Genomic DNA, 18,611 nt, shown 5'->3' with positions numbered 1-18,611 from the left:
TTAATCAACCATTACTGCACTCTTCAGTGTCACATGATCCCTTTGGCTAGCTTTACAGTAGACTATATAAACACACTTTCAAGCATGATAAGACACAAAAGTGAATGTAATTGGGTACTGCCACATACAATATAGTAGGAGAGTATGCGATTATGTACGCAGCATCTGTGAACACAGGCATCTGACTTGTGTGCACAGGAAGCCTTTTGTGGACAAAAAATAAATAAAAAGTCAAAATGCCCATTTTTTGTGAGTGAAACAGTCTTAAATAAGTTAAAAAGACCCAAATGACCATACAGATTTGGGAGAAAATGTCAGATCCATGTCATGTGCAGGTTTTAAAGAGACTTAAAGAGGCTGCAGGCTGTCATTGATGTAAATCAAAGAACAAAAGAGAAAAAATCACTCACTGCTCTTTGGAGGTTAACTTTTGCAGTTTGAATAAAGATTCATCTATATTCAATTTATACTACTATCATTACGTTGTTTGAAGATTTGCAATTTGTAGATTCAATGTGTAATTATAACAATATAAATATATTGCATTAACATGCGATTAACCACAATTAATTACAGAAAACATTTCAAAACATTAATTGACTGACAGAACTAATATCAGATTAAATAAATAAATAAAATAAAAAACTGTAACTTGTACATTCAAACACACCAACACAATATTGCTGGAAGCCATGGCACAATCTGATCACATTTACGCTAACAAGCTGGCAGCATAAAAGACACTGCATCAGAAATGAGGTGAGTGATTCATTCAGGGTGACAAAAACCACACAAACACACTTAAAAAACTGAGAATGGCTCACGTATGCTAAATACAATAATAATATGAAACATGCCATATAATGAAAACAGTGCAATACAATTCTGAAGTAATTAAAAATAACAATACGCCTTAAGTAAACGTCCTAGTTATATTAGTCTAAAGTTGATTCCTTCTTTTTCTGCTGAAGCTTATTTAAAAAAAAAAAAAAAAAAAAAAAAAGACAAGAAAATCATTGTCAAAAAAATATTTTGCGCTTCTTATTAACATTTTAAATACTAAACAAAGACCTTTTGTAGCTGTTAGTGATGGAGAGCAGAATGCTGTCCTGAAAGCGGTAATGTTGCTGTCACATATGGGGTCTGCTCCAAAACCTGCTGCCAACTGCCTACATAGGCATCATCCTAACAGAGATGGAACCCGATCGTAATTGACTGATTTGGAAAAACTCATATACTGTGCCTAATGGCATACTCAGTCAGTTCCAATAGAGTCTGGTGTTAGCATGTGGCTAAGCTGCCTGCCAGGCACAAAGCAAACCTTAATGGTATCAGAGCAATGCCCTGATCAACATATAGTGCACAAAAATACTGGGCAACATGACTGATTTTAATTAAACACATTAAAATACATTGTAATTAATTGCTTTAATTAAAATTTGAATATTGACTGAAATACATTTATACATCTTGGATTTAATTTTTAGTTGATCTTGCATTCTGGGATTACCTTCTCTTTCTTAAAAAATGGGGTTCCTCTTTGCTGTCTCCAAGGTTTTGAAACCGAACTATAATGTGTAGATATATTAGGCAGAAGTAGAAATATTAGGTCCTGATTGATTTCATTACCATTCTAAACTCACTGGCAATGTTGTTTTATTTCAACGCTGAGAGAAAGAAATCTGCTACAGACATCTGAAAGAGAAGGATTACTAGGCTACACATTTAAGTCTGTGTGCTATAAACAGCAACAATAGTGTGCTGACATTTTGCCTTGGAGCACTGAACAAAGGAAAGAGTGTGTATGTGTGTGTGTCCTTGCAAATCCCTGTAACTCTGCTGAGTAATGAGAGAGGTTTAAAATAGTGAGTCAGTAGCTTTCCTTCTCTCTCTCTTCTCTGCTTTAGCTCACGCCTGTGCTATCAAACAAACCCTGACAGGAGTGACCAATAAACTACATCACAACCATGACTTATGGCTAAGCTTCTGATTCATGCACACACACATTTGCATCCTTCCTTACACAGTGTCTGCAGCTGTTTTCATCTCTGGGGAGCTTTGACACAACAGGAAAGACGACTGTTTAAAAAGTGTTGAGTTTGAAGTATTGCAGCCGTGAGAGGGGGATACCAAACAAAGACGGAAATGTGTACAGCAGTGAAATTGCAGGAAGTGGAGCTCTCTATGGGGTAACAGCTGCAGGACAAAGAGGGACATGCTAATAACAGCATGCTAATAGTCTGCACGTACTGAAGCAGATGGGCTGCTGATGTTTAACTCTTAATAAGAAGTGCTGTTAAACAGATATTGAGTGATTGAGTCCCACAGCAGCATGAGATGGGACAGAGTATCAATATTTGCCATAGAGGCCTCAGAAGACTATGTATTTGCATTGTTTCACTAATCAGGAGAAGATTTGTCTTGACTTTGCCAAGCAGCACCAACCTCCATTATTAATATCTCAGTTTGGTTGGCATTGAGCTATAACTGAGTTCATTGTTGCTAATTTTGAACATGTTTGGCATGACATTCATTTAGGAGAGAGCTATAAATGGAGTCTACTTTGGAAAATTGCTCACCAAAAAAAAAGAAAAAAGATCTGATCTGTAGCTCAGAACTCGTAGTATGACCCAAACTGTGAGATTTGTGATCTATTGCACCCCTACTCTCTTGACTTCTTATATGAAGAAAAATACAATTACTGAGGTTTTCGATCATGCTTTTTCTATCAAGTTTTCAATCATATGATATTTGTATTTATTTTATTCACATTTAATAAAATACCAAAATGTGAAGAATGCTTGTCCAAAGGTCTTCCAAGGATTTTGACATTATGCATTATGCATAGATGATGTATAAATCTCAAATTCGAAAAATTGACACTTAAGACTGGTTTTGTGGTCCAGGGTCACATATATTCCATGAATAATTCACTGGAATGCACTAAAACTCTGTAATTTTACGCCCAAAATCATCATTTCACTTTCCAGGTTTGTTTTTACATAGATGCTTAAAAATGTAATTGTCTCCCCTCTTTATTTCTAATTCCTATTGATTACTGTTTGTTTCTAAAACAGGTAAATATAACATTTATATCTGTCAAATAGACGGTAATCACTTTGAAATATTATCTCTCAATATTAAAGGGGTCATATGATGCTTTTTTTAAAGATCATTATTTTGTGTATTTGGTGTAACAGAATATGTTGAAATGCTTTAATGTTCAAAAAACACATTATTTTTCAAATACTGTATATTATTGTAGGTCCTCTATGCCCCGCCTCTCTCAAATGTGCCGTTTTCTACAAAGTCCCTCCTTCCAACAACCGCAGTCTGCTTTAATTGGCCAACTGGCACAGTGCATTGTAATTGGCCGAACACCACAAGCACTAGTCAGAAATGTAACACCCCTTTCCATAATCGCGAGCTTCACCTTTCAAAATAAGGGAAAGGGGAAAGGGAAGTGGTGTGTGGCCAAGTATGGTAACCCATACTCAGAATTTGTGCTCTGCATTTAACCCATCCAAGTGTACACTCAGTAGTGAACATACACCCGGCGCCCAGGGAGCAGTTGGGGGTTTTGGTGCTTTGCTCAAGGGTCTCACCTCAGTCATGGTATTGAGGGTGGAGAGGGTTATTCACTCCCCCCACCTACAATCCCTGCCGGACCTGAGATTCGAACCCAAGCCCAAGCCCAGTTCAAGCCTGAAAAGGGAACAGAGTCGCGTGATAGACACAGTAATGAAGCTCGTATGTGTTTGCAGTGTGCGTTATGAAAGCTGACTCCACTGTGATGTGACCCTGTCTCTCTCTCTCTCACACACACACACACACACACACACACACGACACACAAAACAGTCAATAGCAAATACTTAAACTAATAACAAAACATATTTACAGTCGCTGATTCAGAAGTGCCAGATTGCCATAGAAAAATCAGAATTACCTCCTCTCCTAGGTTCACGAAACAGTCGTCCATAAAATGCGTTGTTGTTCTGTTGTAAGTAATCTTAATGATTCCTAAATGCATATACTTTCGGAAGGCCAAATAAAGTACTTTGCTTTCGCCATAAACACACAGCGTCTCCCTGACATGACTGCATCAACACTACTGTGATTACTGAAACCACGCCTTCTTTCTTTGTGTGAACATTTGGACAGCATTACGCAAATATTTCCACATCGTGACGTAGACATGTGGGGGTGTGTTTGAATGAGCTGTTTTAGGGGGGCGTGGCAGAGTCTTAACTTTGATAAAGAATATCTCTTTGGTTTTGAGGCTTTAGTCTTTGCTACTTCAGGGATCTTATCCACTCCAAAGGGAAAGGAAAACTTGAAATCGCATCATATGACCCTTTTAATGTTAAGGAAATTTTAATGTTCCCCATAGTGACCTCTAGAGGACGCAGTTCAGAGTTCCCTCGGAAGGGAACATTGTTTAATTAAGGCAACATATGTTGCGTAATGTAGACATATACTGTGATATTTAACACATCTGTAATATTGTGTGAAAGTATTTGAGCCTTTGGGGTTATTCATGGTATGTTGAAAGTAATTTCTTAGTGCATTTACATTTTTAAATTTACTTTTAATGTTTGATGGTTTAAAGGTTAAATAGAATAATATGTCACCTTCTTGTACCCGGTTTTTGAAAATGCATATTGCACTCAACCTTTCACTGATTATTTACAGTTTAATGGAAGTTACTCCCATAATTTGTGCAAAGTATCATGGGAAACAGGAAAATGGTGGATAAGAAAATTCAAGAAACTGTTTTCACAACATTTAATTGACTTCTGTTATAAATACAACGCATCTACAGCACCACATTAATTTTTTGGCTGGTTAGCTTCGACAGTTAAACCCGTCTGTTACTTAATCATTTAACAGATGCTTTTATCCAAAGTGTCTTACAAATGAGGAACATCACAAGCAATAGATCAAACAAGAATCAACATTTTCAAAGTATAAGAGTGCCGAGTTACAAGAGTAAGCCTGAGAGAACAAAATGAAAATTGTGATCATAGAAAGTGTGTTAAGTACAACATTGTGTCATCAGAAAACTATGATAATCCATTAACAACCTTTCAAGACTATAGTCATAATGTATATTCGGACAAAATATTGGGTAATTTGGATATTTGTATATTATTCTTTTATTATCTGTGTCCTGTCCTGTTGCTGTCTTTCTGTGGCACAGTGGAGCTTCTGTCACTAAAACAAATTCCTCGTATGTGTAAACATACTTGGCCAATAAAGCTCATTCTGATTCTGATATGTTCTCTTGTGACAAAATATGTTAACTTATATTCACATGACATTTACAGCTCAGGTAATTGGCTCTACTCTACTCTACTGTACTCTACTCTAAAATAAATTCAAATAAAAAAGTGAAGCACAGATGGCTGCATGTATGACAGTTGTCCAAATCACCACCTCTATAAGAAAATCAGTACTGTACCTCTATAAGAAAATCTCCGTTGTTCATGGCACTCCTGAGGGAAATTAGATTATACTTCTGACCTAATTCATTTTTCACACATACACTCAATCCCACTCCTAACTATAACTGCCAGTAGGTCGTAAGAAGATTATACAAAAATTGTACAAATTCATATAAATTAGCCACCAATTCACCAAAATGTAAAATACTTACAAATAGTCATGAGAGTGTGTTGGTTTTTGCAGAGGTTCAGGTGTTGATTTGTTAGAAAACATTTTGTTAAAAATTTGTTAATTTAATTTAATTTAATTTAATTTAATTTTATTTTATTTTATTTTATTTTATTTTATTTTATTTTATTTTAGTAGCATTAATACCTCCGAATTATATCTTTCATTTATTGTTTGTTTTGGAACTAGATGCAACTAACTCAGAATATAAGGTACAGTAAAATACTGAGTTATTGAGTCCCCCTACAGTGTATGTTGAGGCATAGTCTCAGCATCTGCCATGTAGACCTCAGAAAGACTACTTGCAACAATCAAAAGAAAAAAGATTGTTCTTTTACTTCACCAAGCAGCTCAAGCGCCATTATTAATATCTCGACTCAAGCCCCAAGTCCCTGTCAGCTTGTTACCATGGATGCCAACTCGTGCTTCTATGCAAATGAAGCTAGAGGTCAACTTGCATCCCCAGGGCATTATGGGCATTCTTGGCTTATATTTTCCAAATGGACCTGCATTTCTCATTCTGCTTTAGCTTTAATAACTCCCTCTCGCTTCTTTTCTGGTTGCATGGAAATTTCACCAGACGTCCAATTAAGAAGGTATTTCTCACAGTTCATGACACCTCCGTGCTTGTGGGAGATGTTGGGTTCTCTGTTCCTGACCTCAGCGCTGTCAGAACATAATACAAGTATCCTACTCTTGAATATCTATTCAGATAATGGAATCTAAGTTCCCACCAAGGAAATGCCATTCTGACCAGGTTTTTTGAGAAAATCTTAAATATGTTGTTTAAAATCAAAACAAATCTGAACTTTGACATCAATTCTTCAAGTTCAGACTTTCTAGATATTCAGAACGAGTTTCGTAAAATGCGTCAGTGCGAGATACAGATGGAAATAAAAATGACAATAAGGTCAGTCCACACATCAGTTCTCCTCTTGTTGCAATTTTGCCAGTAGACGGGTTGTTACTGTTATTGTGAGCAGTATGCTATTTGTTCTCTTCCCTTCTAAAGTTTTAACAAGCTAACTCTCACTCAGTCACAACAGGGTGTGAAATTGGTGTGGAGGTGTGTGAAGTTTGTGTCTTTGTTTCCCTTGTAAAACAACAAAAACAAGACAAGGTGTGGAAGATTGAATCTCACAGCTTTCAATGGACCCGTAAACCAAGTGGATACATGCCACATATTGAGTGCGAGTGCTAAATAAAGTGGGAGGAGAAAAGTGATAGAAAGAGATGATCCAAAACGGAGGATTGGGACAATGCAGAAGAAAGATGTTTATGGCCCTTTTCAGGTGTTTCAAACAATTCACGCATTGTTCAGTGTAAGTGATATGCGACACATTGACCTCCACACAAAACCAAACAAACACTGGATGACAGCAAACAAAGGAAGAAAATATATCTAGCATCTCAAGGATGCTGAGCCATAATTATGTTAAAATCATAAACCTAGGTGCAAAGTTGGACGATAATGATAATGAAGTCAAAGCGGACAATGTGCATCATGATGCTATTTAAGTAATCTTTAGTTAAATGTATTATTAAATGTAAAAAAATTACCTTGATATGATAATAAAAATATTAAAATATGATTCCAAATATGACAACAATACATCAAGATTAACAATGCATTAACAGTGTTTTTGAAGAACAAAAATCTAGAATGAATGCAAATTTCAAATCATTACCATGCTTAAGCTGTGTGAGCTGAAAATGACCAATTTTAGACTAAAACTACAGATGTTAATAAATATGAAATACCAAAATATTGATATTGACAAAATGTAAGGGATATTTTGGTCAAAAGAAAAAAAATCAAAACAATTGGCAACTGTTCAACACAGCGTTCTCATTGCACAAATCACATTTGACAAATTCACACAAAATGTTCACCACGTAATCTACTTACATTTTCTCATGAGAATGGGTTGAATTGTTTGAACTTTGTTTGCTGTGTTACAGTGATGGTTCTCTTTGTAGAATTCAAAACAGAACTTTCAGATTGAACTTTAAACGTTCAAACTTTTATTATAATCAGTGTATCATTTATTCTGGGTCAGATGAACCCTGTAAATCTGACACATTGTAATACTGTAAATATGTAGCCTGCTACTTTCAACCAGAAAGGTTAATTGTATGTTAGGTGTCCACTGAACAAGAATTGGTGAGTTCAGAAGTAATCATCTTCTGCTGTGTGCCATAAACGTCTGCTGATGGTTTAGTGCTCTAGGGTTAGAGTGGAAACGCTGACCCGTCTTCTCCTGAGTAATCATCTTATTAAACAGCAGTGCTTGCAGCGTGGACCTCAGCACTTCACCTTTTTGCTTTCATCTGTCTCTCTGTGATTGACAAGATTATGAAAGAAGCTACTGACTGTGAACTAGTAGTTAATGGTTGAAAATTGGTTGGCTGATACTGTACTTGGTTACATTTTACACTTATATTAAGTTGCATATGGTTAAAACCAAGATGTTCAGAACTGCTTTCATACCCCCCTCCCCCCCCTCCCCATTTACAAATTTAAATGCATGTTCATACAAATATTAAGAAATATTCAAAAATATGCTTTACCTAATGCACAAAAGTAAATAAAATCCTATATATCTACTAGTTTTCCTGCATGGGTGTTCTTGATCTCTGTCCATGTGAATATTATATTTACAAGACTGAAATCCATGCAACATTTAAAGAAATGAATTATTTATATTTATGAATAAAAATACTGTTCATAAATAATGTGATAAATTGCAATAAAGTGCCCCAGCATGTGACAAAAATACAGCAGAGATCCACTGTTTAAAACTGAAGAGTCCTGACCTTTATAGTGAAATAATGTCTACCTTCAAAGTCTGACGATATGAAGCCTTTTCAAAGAGAGAGGGTGAGAACGAGTCGGTGCACAGTAGTATGTGCTGTTGGTTGAAGGGGTGATGAGGAGGAGGGGAAGTACATGCCAGTATTTCTCATTTCCTAATTGAGCTGACGAGGTAAATAACTGTTGAGTCTTGCTTTGTAGGAGGATTAGGTTTCCTTTCAAATCAATGGTACTTAAAGTGCCTCATTTGCTTGTTCTCTGATGAGCATTTTTCCTGTGAGAGTGAATCAGCATCTTTCACAGAGGAGATCTAAGGCCTTTGATTATCTGCACACATGTGTGTTGAGGCGGTATTGGTGATGGACTCATTGTCCCAGGGGCCTCACTTTCTTCTTCATGATTCACTGTTTTGCTGCTATTTAAAGACTGAACAATCCAAGGTCTTTCGTTTAAATTCTCTAATGTGATTGAATAGAACCTGTATACAGTAAAATATAATTACTGTACCAATAAAACACAGTGACCATTATTGTTAGATATTTAATTTTTGTACTATTATTTTATGAGCTGAATTGTTATCTTAGTAACTCTCCAATTTCTTTGTCACATAAATTCTTATCCGACTGCCATCACAAGATTTTCTCTGTAATTTGTCAAGTGTTAATATTTCAGTTGTTTCTTGAAATATAAAGTCATCTTTCATATGTGTCTTTCTCAGAGTTTCAGAAGAAATCTCAATGTCTCAAACTGTGCTCAGAGTTTCAAAGATGAAAAAAAGTCACATATTTTAATTTTAACTTGAACATTTCCCCTAAAATTTTCCCAAGGAAATTAAATGTGCTATCTACATTCATTTTCTATACTCATATTCAACCGTTGTGCTATTTGTGTCCACTTTTTTATTATATAGAAAAATCTGAAATAAAGTTGACATTTAATAAAACCTTAGAACTCCTTTCAATAAAATCTCAGTTAAAACTCATCGTTTTCGTAGTTTTACCTTTCCATTCACCTGAGCTAAGAAAAAGCAATAAACTGAGGAAAAGAAAGAAAACAAAAAACCCTCTGGCACCAAACTACACCATGCTTACCAGTATTCCTTTTTACATAAAATTAAACTATAATGAATTAGATTATTATTTCTAAACCTAAATATAATCCTTCTTGTAATGGCCTTGAAAGCTTTACAAAGCAATTTACTGATCAGTTTAACCAAGTGGCATCTGTTGATCGTTATGCCGAGTGACTTCCGAAAAGCTTTTCCTCTCAGGATATGGCCTTCGTCTTATCACTGCAGACACTGTCCCATAATTCTGCCCTTTTCTAAGGGCTGCAAACTCCTTAGAAAGTGTTTGAATGAAAGCAGCAAAATCCTCCATGGAGGAAACGAAGGAAAGTGGCTTTGGTGATCATTTAATAAAGCTAACGCTTATCAGTCAAGAACAAGCCTAAACTTAATGGTGTGGCCTGTAGCAGACAAGAGATCATTTCATACATGAGGGAATTAGATGAATGTGCCTACAAAGTGCAAAGCAGGAAGTAATTGGAATGGAGGGAAGCTGAAATTACTGTGTGTATTAATAGAAGATTGAAGGGCTAATGTGTGTGTGACAGAAGCTGGGACAGAGAGGGGAACAGAGGGGATGGGAGGGACGATTTGGATAGTAGGGGATCGATGAGATTTATATAATTGAAATAAGGAAAACCTATGTATGTGTAAAGCCATGAACATACATGAATATATGAATGTGTGTGTTTTAAGAAATAATATTTTATTTTGTAAGGACAGATTAAATGGATCAAAAATAGCCACAAATACATTCATAATGTTACAAAAAAAAATAAAAAAACAGTTTCAAATAAATCCTGGCCTCTTTAACTTTTTGATTTATCAAATAATTCTGAATATTGTGGTTTCCATAAAAATATTAAGCAGCATGAGAATTTTCAAAATGATTATACGAACACCAAATCAGCATATTATAATGATTCCTGATGGATTAATTGAAGCTTAAGATTTAATTATTGCTATTGAATCATTAATATCTTTAATGCTTATTTTTAATAACTGTTAGTAATAATATATTGTTTGCATTCCAGTTTTGACTTGGAGTTGAACATAAATCTGAAATAAAGACGAACGATGGCAAGATGATATAATGCATACAATACAACTAAAGCATACAGGACATGAATATCCTGTCATAGTGAATATGCAGGATGGTGCAGTTGTCCCCACCACCTTTAAAACAAAGTGACAACCATGCATCCATGACAAAGGTAACCTTCACTATTGGCTTTAAATGTTCTGCCATTTGTCCCCTTTAGAATACGCTAACAAAAGCATTGTGAGTCACCGGCACTTTTTTCTTTTAGGTTTTACTGAAGGTCACGCTCTTTTTTCACTCTCTCTCGAGGACCATTCCATCTCAGACAGGCAATAATCTGATAATCAGATCCCCAACACTCCATCAGGACAGCACTAATAATCAGCTGTATGTATGAGTGAAAATCCACCTGACAAGCAGCACTTATGTGTGAGGGGGTAAACAGACTGTGACAAGCATGTGTGTGTGTGTGTGTGTGTGTGTGTGTGTGTGGGTGGGTGGGTGGCTGTGTGTGGGGAGGGGGGAGGGGGGGGGGGGGGGGGTTATGTGGCATTTGTTTATGTGGCTTATCCTTCAGTAAGACACATTAAAATAAAATACAGGTCAGTCATCATGATATCATGTATTATACTGTATATGTGTTTATCACTTTACGTGGTTTCAAATATAAGATATAAGATAAAGTCCTTTCTTTTTTTTTCAACTTTTTTTTTCTGACAGATTTGGTAAATAACAGTAGCCATAGCTAATTGACAAGCTGATTAATATTTAATATTGTCTTGGCAGAATCCAGCCAGCTGTCGCTTTCCAAATCGCGTATGGTGTCCCTCGATACAGGAATGACCTTCACAGCCAACTACCCATGACACTCATTTGTCCTTTTCTATTCCCAGTGCCTTCTCTACTTAAAGTGCTTTCAGTCAACATAAATTAAAAATTCACTGTTTACTTAATTCACTTCTACATGTTCTTCAAAAATAAGCGATTGTCTTTGTTTTATCTTACAGTTTTTTACAATCGCTATGGCAGTTTTTTCAATACATTTAACAAGTTTCCTAAACTCTTAACACAGTTAGCACTACATCCGCCTGTGTAAGCTATACTATTAACACAGTTCTTGTTGCTTTAACACAAAATGCATACAATTAACACAAATTTAAAATGCTTGAACTTCTTTTACACACAAGCTCAAACAAGACCAAAACAATGGATTTTACTGCCAAATTTACCAATGCTTTAACACTGTATGTCAGAACAGATAACACCATGTTCTAAACCTAACCTTACAGGCTAAAGTCAAAGTGAACAGCTGTTCATATTGTGAATTGAAACACAAATATATTCCCTGTATTTTATTCCATTGATAATGAGAAACAGCTTATTGAAGTTATGCAAATATATAAATCACAGCTGATTCCCATCTAGGAAGCACACTGTTGAGGTTCTTTCAATCACATGATCATATGTTCTAAAAGAGGACTCTTTGGGCTGATCTTGTGTGGAAAAGGAACAATATAGAGCAACACAAAGAAAGAAAGAAAGAAAGAAAGAAAGAAAGAAAGAAAGAAAGAAAGAAAGAAAGAAAGAAAGAAAGAAAGAAATGCCTGCACGAGGGAGAGGAAGACGAGTACCAGGACAAGAGAGAGGAGTGGGGCAAGGTAGAGGGAGAGGAGTTAGAATGCGTGGTGGCGCTCAAAGAAGGACCAGAGCTAGGGTAACTGATCAAATAAGAGCTACTATCATTGACCATGTCATAAACCACGGGCTATCATACAGAGAGGCTGGTGAACGAGTACAGCCAAATCTCAGCTGGGACACAGTGGCATCCATTGTCCGTATTTTCAGAGAAACCAACAGGTAGGATATTGCTTCTCCTACAGCAAAGTGTAAATACTGTAATATTACCATTTACAGTATTAGAGTGACTGTATGCCTCCAGTCTCTAATATGTAACTGTATTTTGTCCCTCTAAGGATTCAACATCTACCTCCCTCAGGGGGCAGAGGGAAGCTCCTGAATGAAGAACAGCAATCACCATGTTGGCTATTGTCAACATGGTGATTGCTGACAATGAAATAAAACTGAAGGACATTCAGTCCAGAGTTGTAGAGGACAACCTTGTCTTTGGGAACATTGCAGCAATCAGCATAACATCCATTTCTCGGACTCTAGCTAAACACAGAGTCCGAATGAAACAACTATACAAAGTTCCTTTTGAAAGGAATAGTGAGCGTATCAAAGAACCGTCACATAATTGGCAAAAGGGCCACAGTTACCATGCCGGGCCAGAGAGGAGCCAACATCACCATGTGCGCCGCAATCTCCAACAATGGTGCACTCCAGCATAAATGTGAGATTGGCCCCTACAACACCAACCGCCTTCTCCTGTTTTTAGAAGACCTGCACGAAAGACTGGTGCCAGAGGTAGAAAGGGGACAGGTGGGGGACCACTTGTCAATATATGTGATCACATGGGACAATGTGGCATTCCACCATTCCGGTGCAGTCACAGCCTGGTTTGACGCCCATCCAAGGATGATGTCCCATTTCCTTGCCCCTTACTCCCCTTTCCTCAACCCCATTGAGGAGTTTTTCTCAGCCTGGAGATGGAAGGTTTTTGACCATCGTCCACATGACCAAATGTCCCTCCTGAATGCAATGGATGCTGCATGCCAAGACATCACAGCTGAACACTGCCAGGGGTGGATAAGGCATGCAAAAAGATTCTTCCCACGATGCCTTGCCAGAGAAGATATCAGGTGTGATGTGGATGAGAACATGTGGCCAAATGCAGAAGACCGGGCAGATTAGAAGATTACTTTGTTTTTTTTTTTCTGTTTGTATATCTGCAGTAATGTCATTTTGCAAATAAAGTCTTTACTGCAGCAATTCTGTCTCTGTCATTTTTTTCATAAACTGTACATTCTATAAAGCTACTCTGAGATGGTCATTCATTTTTTGTATTGAATTTCTGCAGCGAAAGAAACAACATGCATGCATTTACTAAACCCAACAAAACAAAAATTTAGACAGGCTTCAAAAGAAACTACAGTGCAAAACACAATCTATGATCAATACAATATACTGTCTATTGTATAAGGGCAGACCTGACACATAAAATAATGCAGTTTCTGTAATTTCAGCTGATGATAGTGTTTTTTTTTTGTCATTGTGTTATGATTGACTAAATGTTCCTGTTGGAAGAGAACATGTGTTAGTGTTTTGAATAATTATTTGATTTTGAAACATGTTTGCAGTGTTTTGTTAGACATAGTGTATTGTGTTAGTGTATTATTGTATTTTGAAAATAAGTTTTGGGGTTTAGTTTACAATGTGTGATTTTGAGCATGAAATTAACTGTTTTGCCAATTGTGTGTTTTAGGTGAGTTGGTGCGTTAAGAGTTTTGGAAAATTGTTAAAAGTATTGAAAAATCTGTCATAGCAATTGTAAAAAACTGTAAATCAATGTTTTTGTTGTGTTTTTGCTCCCCATGTGTTCTGTGACCCAGTTTTTCCCTCGCGTTGATTTGATTCCAGGTGTGTCTCGTCTTCCTCTCTAATTGTCTGTGTATTTAAGGTCTTGTCCATTCAGTTAGTGTTTGTCGGGTCTTGAACTTCATCCCATGTGTTCCTGTGTCTCCTTTGTTCCCCACTGGATTATTAAAGACTCCTGTTTGTGAATTCCTTGTCTCCTTGTTCCGTGTTTTCTTGCTTCCTGGTAAAGTGTGACATAATGTCCCTTTAAAGAGATGCAGTTTGTCCAAAAATGAAAATTAATGTATAAACAAAGGTTTGGAATGACATGAGAGTAAGTAAATGACTATCAGTTTCATATTTGGGTGAACGTTCCCTTTAATTCTGTGTTTATAAAATCAAATCTCATCTACGCTAAAATCCATTGGCATAATAAAAATTCACAAACATAAATGTAACCCAAATAGTTACTTTGTGAAAACAGGTAAAAGCTCATAATAGAGAATTTGGGTACATGTATATCAAATATGCATTGTCCAGGGCACTTATGAGGTGAGTGCACACATGCAGCATTTTCCTCTGTTAAAATCTTTACTCTTTATTGCAGCTCATTTCTGTTGTGTTTTCAACTTCTGTTAGCTTGGTTATTTTGTTGTGTTGTTTAACCCTGGGGCAGTGTAGTAAGATACTTATTCATTCACTGAAATCTGTTAAAGTGGTTTTCGAGTTACAACTCCTACTTATCCTAATACAGACTCTAGCACCCTGTTGCCGCCGCCACTACTCCATGACTGTAATCAGCCTTAGATTTTTCTCATGAGTTACTTTCCATAAAGGTATCATGACTTTTACTTAAGTATAACTATTAGATACAACATCGAATACTTTTGCGGTACATTTTTGCTTCTTTAGGAGATTGAAAACACCATAGTTTTCATCATAACTCCCACTGTGTGTAAATTAAGCATAGACATGTAATCAAAAGTAAAATAAAGTTCCTGCCAAAAATATAAAGCTTGTTCAGTGAGAACATAAGGTACCCACTGTAGAAATTAAGAAATATTATCACAATCTGTTTTACATCCAGGCCACTTTTTTTTTTTTTAAAGGACTAATTTCATTGTGTTGTGCTTATTTTGCTGTGTTTCAACTTGTTTCGGTTGTTTTGTGCTAATTTCGTTGTGTAGCGACTTGTTTCGGTTGTTTTGTGCTAATTTTGCTGTGTTGCGACTTGTTTTGGTTGTTTTGTGCTAATTTCGCTGTGTTGCGACTTGTTTTGGTTGTTTTGTGCTAATTTCGCTGTGTTGCAACTTGTTTCCATTGTGTTGTGCTAACTTCGATGTGCTGTGGCTTGTTTCCATTGTGTTGCGACTTGTTTCCATTGTGTTGCAGCTTATTTACGTTGTGTTTTGCAAATTTTGATGTGTTGTGGAGATTTTGTTGTGTTGCGGCTTGTTTCTGTTGTGTTGTGGATATTTCATTGTGTTGTGTACTCCCGGGCCACCGTATTCTAATATACTCTCTTGATAAGAATCATAATTTTTATATTGATTATATTGGATTTTTTTTTTACATCATTTTACAGTCAGTTTTGTTTTGGTTTTGTCTCACAAAGAATACTAAAGCATTTGACAGAAATCTGACAGAACAGTGTAGAGCGTATGTTATCTCATGGTAAAGCACATTCATTTGTTCAGACAGTTTGCCTAGTATCTGCTATATAGTACTGTATATGCATCAGATGCTAGCAGTGCAACTGTAGAAGTAAGACTCAGTGATGCCAAGAGACTTTCTCAATGGTGAGCTGTCTGTATGGAAAGACAGGACGGAAAACTGGAAATGCTGCTTCATGTCTATCATGACAACTCGCTGCAGTGTGGAACTCACTAGATGCATGAGAGAACATATGTGAGAAAGGCATTTTACACTACACTGTTCATTACATGTCATATACTGTAGTTCCTATATGATGAAAAGTAATAATAAATGTGTGTTTGGAAACATTAGGCCTACTTTTTGATTAAAAACCTACTTAAAATCTGAATCTGATTCAAAATATCTGATTTTAATTGGACTTTAAATCACATATGGATGTGGTTTGGATCAGGTTTGTAAACATTGGATGTGGCTTTTTGTTATTTAGACTAAAAAAGCAGATTTGAGTTTCATACACCAAAACATTGGATGTTGGCTGCCTGTCCGAACACAGAAGATCTGCGAGTGGTCCAAATTACTAGGCTACAGAGAATAAAAAGCTGTAGCAACTGTAAAATAAAGTTTGACAATGTGTCATAGTTTAGAGGAACAGAACAAGCATTGTTTAATTGGGGTTTTCAAGCCACACTCCAGTCTGTCTGTCTGTCTGTCTCAGTCTGTTGTCATGTCAAAGAATAGTGTGAGAGAGAAAGTGTAGGTCAGGTTTTGTTTTCATTGTATGACCAGCCAATGGTCTCCATAAGAAAAAATGGCTTGATAAACACAATAAATAATGAAAACCTAAAAACAGGGAGAGGATATAAAACTTAATTAGCTCAGTACAACAATGGAACGTCCCTGACTGAAAAACAAACATTTGCATGTAAGAGTCCATACACATGCACATCCTGTCTGTTGTCAATATTTTGAAACCAAAGAAGTTGAAATTAAATAAATTAATTAAACTGAGCTGGGAAAGGGAATGAGAAAGAAAGAGAGGAGCTATCCCTAATTTAACAGGGCACCCAACTGTCATAACAGTGTATGTGTGATCTGTTGTGCAGTCTTAAAATAACCAGAGCGGATAACCCTGACAGACATCAGAGGGAGGGAAAGAAAGAGAATGAGGGAGCTGTGAAGACACTACCTGTGGCCATACACATCCAACAGCACCACTCATTATCTCTGTTTATGCTTTCCTTCCCATTCTTATGCCTTTATTTGTTCCCCAGCTATTTATTTTTGCCATGATGTTGGATGGTTACGATGATCCCGCTCTTTCTCTCTCTCCTTTGCCACCCTTTTTTTTCTACATTGAGTTAAACCATTGTGACGGCTAGGGTTTTGGCAATGGTGCATCTGATGCCTTAGGTCTGATCTAACACACTCACAAATATACACACATACATGAATCAGAAGACCATTTATTGATGTAAGCTGATGGAAAAGTGCTCTTACTTGTGCATTTGGCTTTATGCAGTGCCTTTCATATGTTAATCATATGGCGACATTTATTTTAATTTATTTTGGCATTCAGCTCTTTGCATGTTATGATGAGACCATTTTGCATCTCCAAAAGAGCAATGTTGCTCAGTTATCTAAAAGATTTTAAAAACATCATAACTCCCATTTTTGCTTTTACATCTAGAGAGTCTGTGTGGGAAAAGAAGATGGAAAAGACAGTGAGAAAGTAATTAGGCAAGTGCACTGTCATTGTCAGATGTCAGATGCAAATCCACCTCAAAGAAACAACACTATTAAAGTTCTGCCAAGTAATGCAAGCACAGCCGTTTCTACCCATTGAGAGAACTGAAAGATCAGCGTTTTGTTAGCGTAGCATTTTAGCCTTTCTTCTCTCTCCTTGTGTCTGATTCATTAAATTTCTCATTATCCTGATAAGATGGAAGCTGATAAACAGAAGTTTGACTGCAGGAGAAAATTATCTTCAAATGAACACCTTGCATTTGTCTCAATGTGTATGGTCCAGTGCACTTGAATATGCAAATATTCTGTTGTCAGCTAATCAGGCTAATTGAATATTTCCTCATACTGTTCAGTTATATCTATGTTTTGGCATTGCTGCTGCGGTTAGAAAGTTCCTTGCCTCATTGTACACTGTTAGAAATTAATAAAATGTGGATTCAAGTACATAAGGAAACCAAAGATTATTTCATGAAGTTGAAATGGCATCAGGAAATGGCTGAAATGCAATTAAATAAAAAAAAGTTCACCAGATTACCTCACTATCGTTTAAATTAATCTCAGTAGACACAGTTAAAAGATGACTATACACAGATGATACTCCACAACAATGCCTAACTGACATGATCCATTTTGTATCTTTGTGTAAGTATGCCTTTGGCAAAGCCTAGGGTGATGCTGTCAGGTTATAATTATCAGTGAGGATGGTTTATGGTAGCTGTGCCAGATGAATACAAAACACGTGTAACAGACACTCTTTGGAAAATACAACAGAGCAAGAAAGAGGAAAGATCACGTGTGTCCACTTGAGTTCCCGTGAGGTAAGGTACCTAATAACCATTACGTTTCTGTGACTTTAACTTATTTGGTTCTCAATATGTGCGTGCATGTTTGTGTGTGCATGAATGGGCTCATGAGGCCTTATTTATGTATTGAACCATGACTGTATTGACTCCCAGACTGCACTGTGCAGCCATGGCCCCATAAATACAATTAGTGCAGACCACTGTCTAGTTTGTGATGTTTAAAATCGAATGTAAATTTAAATCTTTTGAGACCCCACAGGAAGGAATGTACCCCAATAAATTGAAATTAATGTTAATAAAAGCAATCAAATGATGCGTCCCATGGGAAAAACTGCAA

Source organism: Barbus barbus (genome assembly GCF_936440315.1).
Source record: "Barbus barbus genome assembly, chromosome: 2".
NCBI lineage: Eukaryota > Metazoa > Chordata > Actinopteri > Cypriniformes > Cyprinidae > Barbus > Barbus barbus.
Note: the sequence above shows the minus strand (reverse complement) of the source record.